The 16,892-nt window shown below is 37.4% G+C and overlaps 1 long non-coding RNA gene across 1 annotated transcript in view; it reads left to right on the forward strand.

The window, feature by feature from the left end:
• Window positions 1-16,892, forward strand: part of LOC126952173 (uncharacterized) — a 444,665-nt gene that overhangs the window by 408,001 nt on the left and 19,772 nt on the right. Inside the window, exon 7 of the long non-coding RNA XR_007724814.1 lies at window positions 13,799-13,883. This is a non-coding gene — a long non-coding RNA (uncharacterized LOC126952173). The remainder of the gene's footprint in view (window positions 1-13,798; window positions 13,884-16,892) is intronic.

Raw genomic sequence — 16,892 nt, forward strand, 5'->3', positions numbered from 1 at the left:
TGGTAATTGAAGCCTCTTAGCTTCAGGCAAGTAAGTGCCATCACCTAGTTCCATTACTTAGGAAGAGGAGCATTATGACCATGGATGTTAAAGAATCAGACTCTGTAACTACCTCTTCTCTTATCCCCAGCCTGGAAAGAATTGTCATGAAAGATTTAGTGATTTTGGCATCTTCTCACCAGCACGTGCCTGATGGTCTTAGTGAAGAGTATGTTCTCTTGAGTCTTTTGGTCTTACATAACATGTCCCTTCAACATACTAATTTCCCTCAGCCTCATCATTCCTCCCTCTACTACCTGCCAGGGCAATATTGACAGTTTTATTTCACTGAGAACTGATGTTTGGATGTTTTTTTCTTTTCAAATCTCATGTTGGAAGTTGATCCCCAATGTTGGAGGTGGGGCCTAGTGGAGGGGTGTTGGGCCATGGGAATAGATCCCCCATGTATGGTTTGATGCCTTCCCCACAGTCATAGGTGAGTTCTTGCTCTATTAGTTCATGCCAGAGCTGGTTGTTTAAAAAACTGTAGCACCCTCCTCCTCTCTCTCTCGTCCTTTCTCTTGCTTCCTTTTTCACAAGGTGACATGCCAGCTCCCCTTTCCCTTGCCCTAGGATTGGAAGTTCCTGAGTTCCTCACAAGAAACAGGTGCTGGCGTCATGCTTCTTGTACAACCAGCAGAACCGTGAGCCAAATAAGCCTCCTTTCTTTATAAATTACCCAGCCTCAGGTATTCCTTTGTAGCAATGCAATTGGATTTAGACTGTTGACCATCATTTTTTTTTTTACAGAACTCTCAAAGCCATCCCAGAATAAAGTTTTGTCCATCCCCTGGAGTCCTGGCCAGAATATTAAATTCCATGTATTTAGAAAGTGCACTTAAGGCAGTTAAATCTTGCTTGTTGATATGGTTTGGCTGTGTCCCCACCCAAATCTTCATTGAATTGTAATAATCCCCACTTGTCAAGAGTGGGGCTAGGTGGAGAGAATTGAATCATGGGGATGGTTTCCCCCATACTGTTCTTGTGGTAGTGAATAAATCTCATGATAACTGATGGCTTTATAAATGGGAGTTCCCTTGTGTAAGCTGTCTCTTGCCTGCCGCCATGTGAAAACGTGACTTTTCTCCTCCTTTGCCTTCTGTCATGATTATGAGGCCTCCCCAGCCATGTGGAACTCTGAGTCAATTAAACTCGTTTCTGTATAAATCACCCAGTCTCAGATATGTCTTTATTAGCAGAGTGAGCACAGACTAATGCAGTAAATTGGTACCAGCTAGTGGGGCACTGCTGTAAAGATACTCCAAAATGTGGAAGTGACTTTGGAACTGGGTAACAGGCAGAGGTTGGAACAGTTTGGAGGGTTCAGAAGAAACTAGGAAAATGTGGAAAAGTTTAGAACTTCCTAGAGACTCAAAGGACTCAGAAGACAGGAAGATGTGGGAAAGTTTGGAACTTCCTAGACACTTGTTGAGTGATTTTGACCAAAATGCTGATAGTGATATGGACAATACAGTCCAGGCTGAGGTGGTCTCAGATGGAGATGAGAGACTTGTTCAGAACTAAAGTAAAGGTCACTCTTGCTATCCAAAGAGACTGTTGGCATTTTGCACTTGCCCTAGAGATCCATAGAAATTTGAGCTTGAGAGAGATGATTTAAGATATCTGGCAGAAGAAATTTCTAAGTGGCAAACTGTTCAAGAGGAAGCACAGCATAAAAGTTTGAAAGACTTTGCAATAGAAAACAAAAACCCATTTTCTGAGGAGAAATTCAAGCCTGCTGCAGAAATATGCATAGGTAACAAGGAGCCAAATGCTAGTCACCAAGACAATGGGGAAAATATCTCCAGGGCAAGTCAGAGACCTTCATGGCAGCCTCTCCCACAACAGATCCCAAGGCCTAGAAGGAAAAAATGGTTTCCTGGGCCAGGGCCAGGAACCCCTGCTGTGTGCAGCCTAGGGACGTGGTGCCCTGTGTCCCAGATGCTCCAGCCATGTCTAAAAGGGGTCAAGGTACAGCTTGGGCTGTGGCTTCAGAGACTGCAAGCCCCAAGCCTTGGCAGATTCCATGTGGTTTTGGTCCTGTGGGTACACAGAAGTCAAGAATTGAGGTTTGGGAACCTCCTCCTATATTTCAGTGGATGTATGGAAACACCTGCATGTCCAAGCAGAAGTCTTCTGCAGGGGTGGAGCCCCCATGGAGAACCTCTCCTAGGGCAGTGTGGAAGGGAAATGTGGGGAGGGAGCCTCCACACAGAGTCCCCACAGGGCCACTGTCCTCCAGACTCCAGAATGGTAGGTCTGCTGACAGTTTGCACTGTGTGACCAGAAAACCTACAGACACTCAACACCAACCATTAAAGCAGCCAGAAGGGGGGCTGTACCCTGCAAAGCTACAGGGACAGAGCTGCACAAGGCTTTGGGAGCCCACCTCTTGCATCAGCATGACTTGTATGTGAGATACAGAGTCAAAGGAGATCATTTTGGAGCTTTAAGAGTTGACTGCCCCACTGGATTTTAGACTTGCATAGGCCCTGTAGCCCCTTTGTTTTGGCCAACTTCTCCCATTTGGAATGGCTGTATTTACCAATGCCTGTACCACCATTGTATCTAGGAAGTAACTAACTTGCTTTTGATTTTACAGGCTCATAGGTGGAAGAGACTTGCCTTGTCATGGATGATACTTTTGACTGTGGACTTTTTTGAGTTAATGCCAAAATGAGTTAAGACCTTGGGGGACTGTTGGGAAGGCATGATTGGTTTTAAAATATGAGGACATGAGATTTGAGAGGGGCCAGGGTCAGAATGATATGGTTTGACTGTGTCCCCACCCAAATCTCACCTTGAATTGTAATAATACCCACATGTCAAGGGCAGGGCCAGGAGAATTATATTAAATCATGGGGGCAGTTTCCCCCATACTGTTCTCATGGTAGTGAATAAGTCTCATGAGATCTTGTGATTTTATAAATGAGAGTTCCCTTGCAAAATCTCTCATCTGCCACCATGTAAAATGTGACTTTCCTCCTGCTTTGTCTTGCACCATGATTGTGAGGCCTCCCCAGCCATGTGGAACTGTAAGTCAATTAAACCCAGTATTGGGTATGTCTTTATTAGTAGTGTGAAGTCAGACTACTACAAGCAAGTCTTGAATTTTTCTTCCCTTCTCCCAATGTTTGTTTTTGGCACCTTTATCAAAAATAAGTTGACTATAAATGCATGCATTTATTTCTGGGTTCTCTAATCTATTCCATTGGTCTTTGTGTCTCATTTTATGAAAATACTGTGCTGTGGTTTTTTTTTTTTTTTTTTTTTTTTTTACTGTAGCTTCAGAGTATAATTTAAAGTCAGGTAATGTGATGCCTTCAGCTTTGTTCTCTTCATTAAATGGTCTGGGAAAACTGGATATCCATATGCAGAAGAATGACACTAGACCCCTTTATCTCACCATATACAAAAGTCAAATCAAAATGAATTAAATACAAATCTAAGAGCAGAAACTATGCAACTACTAGGGAAACACTAGGGAAATGCTCTAGAGCATTGGTTTGGGCAAAGCTTTTTTATGTAAGAATTCAGAAGCACAGGCAACCAAAGCAAAAGTGGACAAATGGGATTATATGAACCTAAACAGCTCTGCACAGCAAAGGAAACAATCCACACAGTAAAGAGACAACCCACAGAATGGGGAAAATGTTTGCAATCTGCTTATCTAACAAGAGATTAATAACCAGAATATATAAGGAGCTCAAACAACTCAATAGGGAGAAAAACAAATCTGATTAATAAATGGTCAAAAGATGTAAATAGAGATTTCTCAAAAGGAGGCATACAAAGGGCCAGCAGGCATATGAAAAAATGCTCAACATCACTAATCATCAGAAAAACACAAGTAAAAGCAACAGCGATAGATCTTCTCACCCTTGTTGGAATAACTATTATCAGAAAGACAAAAAATAACAGATGCTGGTGAAGCCATGGAGAGAGGGAAATCTTTGTACTTGTGGCAGTGTAAATTAGTCAGCCACTGTGGGGAAGAGGATAAGGATTCCTGAAAATATTAAAAATAGAACCACCATATGATTCAACAAGCCTGATGCTGGAGACCTATCCAAAAGAAAGGAAATCACAATATTGAAGAGAGATCTGCACTCCGATGTTTATTGCAGCATTCTACATAATAGCCAAGTTATGGAATTAACCTAAGTGTCCATCAGTGGATGAATAACAGATAAATAAAATATGATTCCTATACGTAATGCAATATTATTCAGCCATAAAAAAGAATGAAATTCTGTAATTTGCAGCAATGTGGATGGAACTGGAGGACATTATATTAAGTAAAATAAACCAGGCACAGAAAGACAAACATCACATGTTCTCAATCACATGTGGGGGTTATGCCAAAAAAATTAACTCATAGAGATGGAGAGTAGAATGATCATTACCAGTGGCAAGAAAGAGTAGTGTGTGGGTGGGGGAAAGTGGGGATGATTAATGGGTACAAAAATATAGTTAGATAGAAGGAATAAGATAACCCAAGTCAAGGAGTTCCCCTATTTGCTCTTGTCACTAGTGTTGTCTTATTCCTTCTATCTAACTGTATTTTTGTACCCATTAACCATCCCCTCTTTTTTTAAATTTTTTATTTTACTTTAATTTCTGGGATACATGTGCAGAATGTGCAGGTTTGTTACATAGGTATACATGTGTCATGGTGGTTTGCTGCACCTATCAACTGGTCATCTAGGTTTCAAGCCCTGCGTGCCTTAGGTATTTGTCCTAATGCTCTCCCTCCCCTTGCCTCCCACCCTGCAACAGGCCCTGGTGTGTGATGTCCCCTGTCTGTGCCCATGTGTTCTCATTGTTCAACTCCCACTTGTGAGTGAGAGCATGTGGTATTAACCACCCCCTCTCTAACTCCTCCCACCCACACACTATAGGAAATCTATAGCTAACAATATATTTATTGTATATTGAAAATTACTAAAAGAATGGAATTGGAATATTCCTAACAAAGAAAGGATAAATGCTTGAGGTAATGGATATCTCAATTACCCTGAGTTGATCATTTAAATTGTACTCTTATATCAAAATATAATATGTACATACATATATATATATACACACACAAGTGTTATGTACCCATAATAATGTAATTTTTTTAAAAAAAATTCTGGTCTCCTTGATCAAACACCCTCAAAATTTAATTCAAGGGGTTCCCCTATTTGCTCTTGTCAGTACATGACAGCAAGTGTTGCAAATTTTTGAGTGTAGTCTCTTTCCTATATTATCAGCCCTAGCATATACCCAGCTGGGTTATGCTTGGATTTAACCTTAATTAGTGACCTGGCAAGCAGAAAAGGAGGTGGGGACCGCTTCTAGGGGCAGGTACCTGTTACCTTATGAGGATAACCTAATCTTCCTGACCAGTAGAAGCACTAGCTCTCACTAAGAAGGAGAGATTCCTTTGCAAACCTGAGGCTCCATGGGCAACCAGCAGTTTGAATAGCCAGCATTCTCAGGGTCATCCGCTCAGATTTTCCTGTCCTATTTTTCAAGACCATAGATTTTCCCCATCAGAGCCCTCATGTTCATATAACAAATCTGTCTTAGCTAAGCATTCAAGCATTTCTGGAGCTCTGTGCCTCTGACAATAATCTTCAGCCTATCACTTAATTGTGTTTACCCTTCCACTACAGGTGATAAGGGCCTCTTTATAAGGTACAACTGAGACTCTCTGATTCACACACTTAACTATAAAGTCCTTGTTAACAACCCTGCATCTCTCATTGTCCTTCTGAAGGACATCTCACTCTGATTTGTAGACATTGTTTCCCACCTGTTTTTTAAATGTCAAAATTATTACCCCTGCCTTAGCAGTTTCTCCATCAGGACATTTTCCCAGGTCACCATGGGCAAAATCTTCAGCAATTGAGCCACCATATTGTGCCAAGTACTACCCTTCTGCCCCATACTAACCAGGATGGTATCTTCTTCACCTGCCTGGTAGTGGATTAACCAGTCCCAAATCCTTGTCTTACTGTTCATTTGCTAGAGTCACTCATTGCCACTTGCCAAAACCACAATGAGATACCATCTCACACCAGTTAGAATGGCAATCATTAAAAAATCAGGAAACAACAGGTGCTGGAGAGGATGTGGAGAAATAGGAACACTTTTACACTGTTGGTGGGACTGTAAACTAGTTCAACCATTGTGGAAAACAGTGTGGCGATTCCTCAAGGATCTAGAACTAGAAATACCATTTGACCCTGCCATCCCATTGCTGGGGATATACCCAAAGGATTATAAGTCATGCTGCTGTAAAGACACATGCACACGTATGTTTATTGTGGCACTATTCACAATAGCAAAGACTTGGAATCAACCGAAATGTCCATTAGTGACAGACTGGATTAAGAAAATGTGGCACATGTACACCATGGAATACTATGCAGCCATAAAAAAGGATGAGTTCGTGTCCTTTGTGGGGACATGGATGCAGCTGGAAACCATCATTCTCAGCAAACTATTGCAAGAACAGAAAACCAAATACCACATGTTCTCACTCATAGGTGGGAATTGAACAATGAGATCACTTGGACACAGGAAGGGGAACATCACACACTGGGTTCTCTTGTGGGGAGGGGGGAGTGGGAAGGGATAGCATTAGGAGATATACCTAATATAAATGGTGAGTTAATGGGTGCAGTACACCAACATGGCACATGTATACATATGTAACAAACCTGCACGTGCACATGTACCCTATAACTTGAAGTATAATTAAAAATAAAAAAAAAGAAGGTAACCCAAGATGGGATTAAAGATGCAAGTATTATATTAGACAGCTCTGTGAGACAAAATGGAGAGGGGACCTGGTAAGGCTAGGGGCACCTTTAGACCACAGTGTGAGTGAAAGACAAAGGGAGGGCCAGGCCTGGTGGCTCATACTTGTAACCCCAGAACTTTGGGAGTTAAATGCGGGCAAGTATTTTGAGCTCAGGGGTTCGAGACCAGCCTGGGCAACATAGCGAAATCCTGTCTTTACAAAAAAATACGAAAAAAACTAGCTGGACATAATGGCACATGTCTGCAATACCAGCTACTGAGAGAACTAAGGTGGGAAGATCACCTGACCCCAGGAGGTGGAGACTGTAGTGAACTGTGTTCATGCCACGGCACTCCCACCTGGGTGACAGAGCGAGATTCTGTGTCAAAAAACAAACAAACAAAAAGACAGGGAGGGAAATGCCCTTGACAATGATGCTGCTCAGGAATTCCTCTAGCTAAAGTCGGCTATTAGAGGAGTCCCACGTCTCCCAGGAATGGGAATCACTTAATATCCCTGCTGTGCTTCATCAGTGGCTGAGAGCAGCTGGAGGGATCAGTGCAAATGCCACAGTAGATTTCATAGCACAACAGCTGGGGCCCTCAGTTAGTTGTTTTATCCATATCCATAAAGGGAGGTACACAATGCACATGCTCATGGCTTCTACACAGAAATAAGCATTTACTTCTAAAGACTTTTCCCTCCCTCCTTCCATTTTCTTCCTTCTTTATTTGAATTTGTGAACTTAGGAATCATTTTTGAATTATTTTCCCTAATGTAAATAAGTGGAAACAGCAAGGAATTCCCAGTCTGAAGGACCTGGGTTATATTACTACTATACTATAGCATGACTTTAGGACAAGTTAGATGACATCTCTTGTTTGCACTTTCCTAATTTAAAAAATAGCCAGCTTGCAAGCTTGTGCTGAGAATGAATGAAACTAGGTTTGTAACTGGACATAATGTTACATAAAAATTTGTTTATTAGTTCTCTTCTTTTTCTGCTTCCCCAATTTGATACACCTTCCACTAGAATGAAAGATCCATAGTCTGAAAGGCATTTCTGAATTGTTCACTGCTATGTCCATCAGCACAAAAACAATGTCTGACACATAGTAGCCACCTAAACAATATTTGTTGAGTGGATGAATAAACCTGTTTAGTTCAGTATTTATGATAGGCAGGTCTTTAATATATAGGTAGGTCTTTAATATGTGAAATTGCTTATGTTTCCCCTTAATGTGAACAAGTATATTTTTACTGTATATTACATTGCCTCATATGTATGAGCCAAGAATCACTTCACTGGTTGAAAACAATTTCAGGAAAATAGGGAGAGAAAACTTCATAATGGCCAAAAATTTAGCGGAGATGTGAAAATCATGTGAAATTTTATTTTATTTTGGGGTTTATCTTAAATTTTAATCATTTTATAAGTTCAGACTACAACTGAACGTTAAGTTTATTATTGACAGAATGTTTTATTTCAAATACATATTTATAATTTGCTCTACCAATCTAACAAATATTTTACTATATTCTAAGTACTGTGCTAGACCATAAACTTGCACATATAGAAGTAAAGTTGGCTCTTTGTTTCTGTCAAGCTTTCTTAAGTAGTAAACTAGAAAAAGACAAGTCATTATTAGGATTCTGTTCTTGACACAGAACTCTCCTTTATTTGATACAAGTGTATGTTATTGTGCCTGGCCTGCCAGCATGCCCAAGGCCCTTGTCTTTCAAAGGACTGTGAACTTTCTTTCAGTACTATATCTGGGCACAAAAGTATATCTTAGCAATAGTAAACAAGTTCCTATCAAGTGTGTGCTCTTATATAGAGTTTTGGCAGAAAGAAAATCAGGCTAGCATTGTAGATTGTGAAACCCACTGAGCAGGGACCATGTCTAATTCTGTGTTCAGTACTTGATTTTCAAATGAAAGAAAAATGAAACAATTTCATTTCTGACTTTTGGAGTTTTTCATTTGAAGAAAAATAAGGTTTTCACCAGAGCTTGGTAGAAGACTACACAGCAGGAGTTTGGGACTTATTTTAAAACATATAAATTTCATGTAATAACTATTTATTTCTGTTTCCTGATGTTTTAACAAGTTTAATATCTTCCCCAAATAATATGGCAAATGTTATAAAACATTTTATTCATTTTAAAAATAAATAATAAACAAATGTACTTTTGAATTGAGAACACTGACTTTATTAATTTAAACCCTGATTGGAGCTTATTTAAAAATAAATAATGTTTTTGTTTGTAATACTTTACTAAGTAATAGTATGTATATAAGTAAATCTATATGATTTTCCCATTGTTGGAGTCTTTTTCTCAGGATAACACATTTTGATTAAACTAAATTTTGTAAGCATAGTTTTAAAAAATATGCTTAAGATGTCAACATTTTATTGAGTTATATTCCACTGTATATATATGTAATTATTTATTCATTCAATTATTGATAGACATTAAGTTGTTTCAATTATGTCTGTTATAAATGTTATGCTTCTAGTTCAGCTGCCATTGTTATTCATATACATGTCTTTGTGGACATATGTTTTCATTCCTCTTAAATAAATATCTAGGTATGGAATTGCTGGGTTATGTGGCAAGTGTATGTATAACTTTATTAAAAATTCCAAATTGTTTGCTGAAGTGGCTACGCCATCTCATATTCCCACTGGCAATGCACTCGAGTTCCTATGTTTCCCCATCAACACTTGATTTCATACATCTTTTAGTTTTCAGCCATTCTAAAGTGTCTATAATGGCATCCCAGACTGACACATGCAGCAACATGGGTAGATCTCAAAAACTTTGAGCTGAGTGAAATACATCAGGTATAAAAAAGAGTATATTTTATGTGATTCCATGAATGTGAAATTCTAGAAGGTAAATCTAATCTATATTGACAGAAAGCAGATCAGTAGTTGTTTGATGCCAGGAATAGGACTAACGATTACCTGCAAAGCAGCACAAAGCTAGGGCACTTTTAGGGACCATGGAAATATTCTGCAATTTTATTGGAATTGTGGTTCCATTCATGTATATATTTGTCAGAATTCATCAAACTGTACACTTAAAATTGGTGCATTTAATTGTATGTAGATTATACATCAGTACAATTTATATAATAAGAAACATATCAAATCTACTTTTGAATATTAACATAAAGTCTTAATCATATCTGCTTGCCATGCTTAGCAATACAAAGCATTTTAAGAATATGAAAGAAGGGTAGAAGCAATCCACAGAATCAACTATTGTTTCTTCCAGGGAGGCATATCTGTAAAAGCCTCTGAATATCTTGCATTCTTTCAGACTCAGTCAAGTTCTTACACCTAGAGAGTAAAATTCTGATCAGATGGCCAGTTGGGTCAGGTTCGGATATTTCTAGCTTACCAAAATCTGAATATCTATTAATTATAATTAAATTAATACATGTTCTTTGTCAAAAGCAATGCAGGGGAAGAGAGCATTCATCATTCTAATACCTAAAGTCAACTACTGTTGCTATTTTGGAGTATTTCTTCATTTTAATGCATTTTTAACATTTCAGATATTATAGTAAGTGCTATTTTATAGGTACATTTTCACTCAATATTAGATCATTAGCATTTTTCCAAGTCTTTAAACATTCCATAAACATCATTTTAATAGCTCATCATATGCCTGTATCATCATTAACTATTACTCTTTCAATGGCATTTCATTTTGTTTGTTTGTTTGTTTGTTTTCCCAAACAGCAGATACATTGCCTGGACCGTTGAATATTTTCCAAAAATTTTGTTGAATGAATGAATGAGTTATAAATATTGTGAAGAACATCTTTGTGCCACAATCTGTATTTTTTGAGAAACTTTAAGATAAATTCCCAGAACTAGAATGTCTGTGGCAAACACATAAAAATGTTAAAGTCGCTTGATTCATTTGACAAAAGCTTTTATCTTGGGAAAAAAGACAAAAATGATACTGTACATGGGTTTTCAAAAGTTGTCTAAGGCACATTTTAAAATATTTAAAAAGAATTATAGTTCATTTTAAACTGTTTCTTTTACTAGTGTACTAGTATGTGCAATTAAAAGCAAAACCCTGGCCCTTTTCTTTTTTCTTTATAAAAATAACCTCATGGTGGTTATTTCTAAGAGCATCTTGGTTTCATAGTGCATCCTATCCCTCTGCATCTCTTTTCATGTAATTTCTAAATTGAAAACTTTTTTTTTTCTTGATTATGATGTCTGCTGTGATATTTTGCCATCACTGCCTTCTTTTCTCCAGTTTGGTCTTTTTGTAAATTTGCTGCCACTGTGACTCTTATTGAGCAGCAGATACCATGAAAACACAGAACTGCTCTCTGGTGATTGATGGTAGTGGAAGAGTTCACACTCTTTACTTGGTGCTCCGCTCTATAGAAATCTTCCTTGGCTCATTTTCCCAATGAAGCATCAATCGTGAGCCTGCTATTTCTTTTTGTACTGGTTTCTTTTTGTGTGTCTTTCCCTAAGTCAGACTTTCTCATTGCCCAGAGAGGCAGGTGTTGGGCTTTCCTGAACACATTTGAGGTCTTGCAATTCAAGCTGGCTATTAAAGATGGGAGTACTGCCTGATGATCTGGGTCCATGGCCAGAGAACTATCCAATGCTGGCCTTTGTACTCCAGCCTGTTTTGATTCTATTTTAGCCCTTAATATGTGGGGAGGGGCTCTTTATCCTGTGGCAATATTATGGATCTAGAGAAGAGATTTTCTTAGATGACTTAGATTTTCTTAGATGACTTAGATTTCTTTGTGGCATTTTTCTAGTTTTTCCATTTCCAATTCTCTTCTTTATTCATAGTTTTGGGGCAGTTGCTTGACATAAAAATATTGTGATTTATTTTCAAACTACTGCTTTCCTGGGAGAGAAGCCACTTTTTTTGAAAAGGCACTTTTTAAATACTAATTAGAGATTTAAATTATGTCATGCACCTTACGTAAGCCGCGTGCAGGCCCTAAATTCATATCTATATGACCAAAATAACAAAAATAGCATGTTATCTTGTAGTTTAGCCATCATAAGAACTAAATCCATATGCCATATTCACAGCCTGGTTGGGTGTTGCAAAGATGATTCTGAGAAAAGTAAATAAAAAGATTGGAGCAAATCAAATGATCCAGTAACAGCATCTCATTATTTCATATATGTTTTAACTTAGGAAGGAATATTCTTTAACTTCCTTTAGATAGAGTTCAGAAACTTTCTATATTATTGACCTTTAAAGTTTTTATGCAGATTTATAAAGCCAATGAGAAAAAACTGCTTCACTGGTTCCTTCTGGGATATGTATCAAAATTGAGGTACGAAATTCTGAATGCTTTTTCAGAAACCCAATCTAAAGCTTTTTAAATGAGTCAATACTGCTCTTCAAATTTAAAAAATGCTTTTCTCTTCCTTACAAATGAGGTGAGAGATTACATATAAATGGCTAGTCAAAAGCATGGCAAAACTCCCCTGGCAACTGCCCATTTCCTTGACTTCATTACTGTGCACTTCTTGAGGGCATATCAGGAGTACTGGCTGAGCAAGGGTCAGGGGTTCTGGGAAAACAGGTGTCACTCAGACCGTTTTACTTGACAGTCATGAGGCTCGAGGTCACTGACCCAGTGGAAGGATGAACAGGCCCAACAGTAGTGGCAAGCTGTACATTTTACATTCTTTGCCCTCTTTTTTACATGTTTTCTTTTTGATTCACACCAAATCTTTTCTTTTTCAATAATATAAGTAATGTATGTTATTTTGGGGGCCCTAAAAGGACTCAAGTTAAAAGTTACTTGTAGAATTTTGAAATTCAAGACAGGATAAAAAGTAATTTTGGGCCATTGTTTGGGTGATTTGATGATAAATTCTGACTTCTGCCAGGAATTACAAATAAAATGCACCATACAGATGAATTAGAGACAATGAAATGTCTTTTTTGGTTCAATGTGCTTTGACTTTAACATTTCTACAAAAATTCAGTGGACACGGTGTTTTATTTTTTCGTTTAACATCTCTTTTATTTTTCTCTTTTCATTTTCTTCTGATTTCTATGGCTCCACTTTCTCTCTCTCTCTCTCTCTCTCTCTCTCAGTTTTCATAATCTAGCTCACTTACACACACACATACACACACCCACATACACACACTTCTCTTTTTGAATAATGGAGAAGTTTTTGTGCAATATTTTGAGAGTATGTAGTAAGGGATGAAAGTTGAGCACACTTTCAGATATTTCTTGAAAAATAGCTGTAAGTCATCTATTTGGTGCCTACCACAGAAAATTGAAATATTCCTGCTTTTTTCTATATTTTAAAATTCCTTTTGTAGTAGCAATCCTCTATAAAGATGCCATCAGGAAGCATTAAGTGACATTAAATAATTCTGTAAAATATCATAAAGAGTAGATATTTCACTAGATAATCCTAATAATATTTTACAGCTTATGTGGCCTGCAACTTCCTAATACTCTGGAGTATTTATGAAGACAACTGGGAATTAATTTACTAAGTATTGAGTTTAAAACCACTAATGCATATTCCATTACTAAAGTAGTATCAGTACAAGTGAAAAAAAAATTGAAGAGAGTTTCAAGATGCAAATGACAGTTAAAAAAAATCACCATATACTGTGATGGAATGGTAATAATATGAATGAATATCTATTGGTATATCCTAGCAATTTTAAAAGTCTGTTTTGGTAAACAGAATAGACACATTTAATCCACATCTGTCAGATTCAGACTTGAACAACTAAGGGAAAAACTACAGGCAATGATTTTACTCTTTTTATATTTATAAGGAAATGTTATATGGATCAATTTGTAAGCTTCTTTTTTTATAAGATAAGATACACCTTTTTTTTTTTTTTTTTTTTAAAATAAAACAGGCTTTTCCTCTACATTTGACATTTAGTTTGCACATGTTTTTTGTTTTATTTTTTAGGCTCAATTTTCCTACATAATTAAGAGTTTGAAGTTTGGGCAATGTCAAGAACCACATCTGTACTGAAATCAATTATCTGTGTTTGGTAAGTAGGGGAGAAAATACTTGATAAATATTTCTTATCTGCAGCAAATTATCATGTTCATGTTTTATCTTTGATCTTCTTGAAGACTCACAGAAAATTTCTAAGCAACACTTGATTGTTTTGCCTAAACTGCTTTGTATTTTGACCACAGGTTGGAGACTCACTTTTATGAATATAAATATAATCTACTCTACTCAAAACCAAGCAGTCTGATTTTCTGCTATTCTTTTTTACCTTTCCTTTTTAACTTTTATTTTAGGTTTGGGGGTATATGTGAAGGTTTGTTACATAGGTAAATGTGTCATGGGAGTTTGTTGTGCATATTATTTCATCATTCGGGTATCGAGCCCAGCACCCAGTAGTCATCTTTTCTGCTCCTCTCCCTCTTTCCACCCTTTCCACCCTTCCATCCTTCCACCCTTCCACCCTTCTTATCATTTAGTTCCTACTTATAAGTGAAAACATGCAGTGTTTGATTTTTTTGATCCTGCATTAGTTTGCTAAGGATAATAGCCTCCAGCTCCATCCATGTTCCCATGAAAGACATGATCTCATTCTTTTTTAATGGCTGCTTAGTATTCCATGGTATATACATACCACATTTTGATTATACAATCTGCCTTTGATAGGTATTAGGTTGATTCTGCTATTGTGAGGAGTGCTTCAGTGAACATTTGTGTGCATGTATCTTTATGGTAGAATAATTTCTATTTATCTGGGTATGTACCCAGTAATGGGGTTGCTGGATCAAATAGTAGTTCTGCTTTTAGCTCTTTGAGGAATTGCTATACTGTTTTCTACAATGGTTGAAATAATTTGAACTCTCACCAACAGTGTATAATGTTCCTTTTTCTCTGCAACCACACTGGCATTTTTTTTGTTTGTTTTTTTGTTTTAACTTTTTACTAACAGACATTCTGACTGGTGTGAGATGGTATCTCATTATGATTTTGAGGTGCATTTCTCTAATGATCTGTAGTGTTGAGCTTTTTCACATATGCTTTTTGGCGTCATGTATGTCTTCTTTTGAAAAGCATCTGTTCATGTCCTTTGCCCACTTTTCATTGAGGTTTTTTTTTGTTTGTTTGTTTTTTTACTTCTTGTAAATTTGTTTAAGTTCGTTATAGATGCTGAATATTAGACCGTTGTCAGACACATAGTTTGCAAATTTTTTTCCCATTCTGTAGATTGTCTGTTTAATAGTTTCTTTTTTGCTCTGTGAAAGCTCTTAAGTTTAATTAGATCCAACTTGTCAATTTTTGCTTTTTTTTTTTTTTTTTGCTATTGTTTTGGTGTCTTTGTCATGAAATCTTTGCCATTCTGATGTCCAGGATGGTATTGCTTAGGTTGTCTTCTAGGTTTTACATTTAAGTTTTCAATTCATCTTGAGTTGATTTTTGTGTATGATGTAAGGAAGAGGTCCAGTTTCAATCTTCTACATATGGCTAGCCAGTTATCCCAGCACCATTTATTGAATAGGGATCCTTTTCCCTATTGCTTGTTTTTGTCATGTTTGTCAAAGGTCAGATGGTTGTAGTGTGTGGTCTTATTTCTGGGTTCTCTATTCTGTTCCATTGTTCATGGTGTCTGTTTTTGTACCAGTACTATGCCGTTTTAGTTACTGTAGCCCTGTAGTATAGTTTGAAGCCAGGTAGCATGATGTCTCTAACTTTGTTCTTCTTGCTTGGCATTGCCCTAGATATTCAGGCTTTTTTTTTTCACTCTATATGAATTTTAAAATAGTTTTTTCTAGCTCTGCGAAGAATCTGAATGTTAGTTTAATAGGAATAGCATTGAAACTATAAATTGCTTTGGGCAATATGGCCATATTCTTGATATTGAATCTTCCTATCCATGAGCATAAAATGTTTTTTCATTTGTTTGTGTCATCTCTGATTTGTTTGAGCAGCACTGTGTAGTTACCCTTGTAGAGATTTTTCACCTCCCTAGTTAGCCGTATTGCTAGGCGTTTTATTTTTTCTTTGGCAATTAGGAATGGGAGTATATTACTGATTCGTCTCTCAGCTTGACTGTTGTTGGTGTATAGGAAAGCTAGTGAATTTTTCACATTGATTTTGCATCCTGAGACTTTGATGAAATTTTTTGTCAGCTTAAGAAACATTTTTGTTGAGACTGTCAGGTTTTCTAGATATAGAATCCTGTTGTCTGCAAACAGGGCTAGTTTGACTTCCTCTTTTCTTGTTTGGATGCCTTTATTTCTTTATATTGCCTGATTGCACTGGCCAGGACTTCCAATACTGTGTTGAATAGGAGTGGTCAGAGAGGGCATCGTTGTCTTGTGCTGGTTTTCAAGGGAAATGCTTCCAGCTTTTGCCCTGTTAGTATGATGTGGGCTGTGGGTTTGTCATAGATGGCTCTTATTATTTTGAGGTATGTTTCTTTAATACCTCACTTATTGAGACTAGGTATGAATGAATGTTGTATTTTATGGAAAGTCTTTTCTTCATCTATGGAGATAATCATGTGGGATTTTTTCTTTAGTTTGCTTTATGTGATGAGTCACATTTATTGATTTGTATATGTGGAACCAAACTTGTATCCCAGGGATGAAACTTGGGATCATCCCAGGGATGATCATGATAGATAAACTTTGATGGGCTGCTGGATCTGGTTTGCAGGTAGTTTGCTGAGGATTTTTGCATCAATGTTCATCAAGGATATTTGCATGAAGTTTTCTTTTTTTGTTGTGCCTCTGCCAGGTTTTGGTATCAGGATGATGCTGGCCTCACATAATGAGTTAGGGAGGAGTCCCTCTACTTCAAATTTTTGAAATACTTTCTGTGGGTATGGTACCAGCTCTTCTTGGTACATCTTGTAGAATTCAGCTGTAAATTCATCGGGTCCTGGGCTTTTATTTGTTAGTAGGCTATGTATTACTGCCTCAATTTCAGAGCTCATTGTTGTTCTGTTCAGAGATTCAATTCTTTCCTGGTTCAGTCTTGGGTGGTGGTAGGTGTATTTCTCCAGGAATTTACCAATTTCTTCTAG

This window comes from Macaca thibetana, chromosome 4 (assembly GCF_024542745.1).
Source record: "Macaca thibetana thibetana isolate TM-01 chromosome 4, ASM2454274v1, whole genome shotgun sequence".
In the NCBI taxonomy this organism is placed as follows: Eukaryota; Metazoa; Chordata; class Mammalia; order Primates; family Cercopithecidae; genus Macaca; species Macaca thibetana.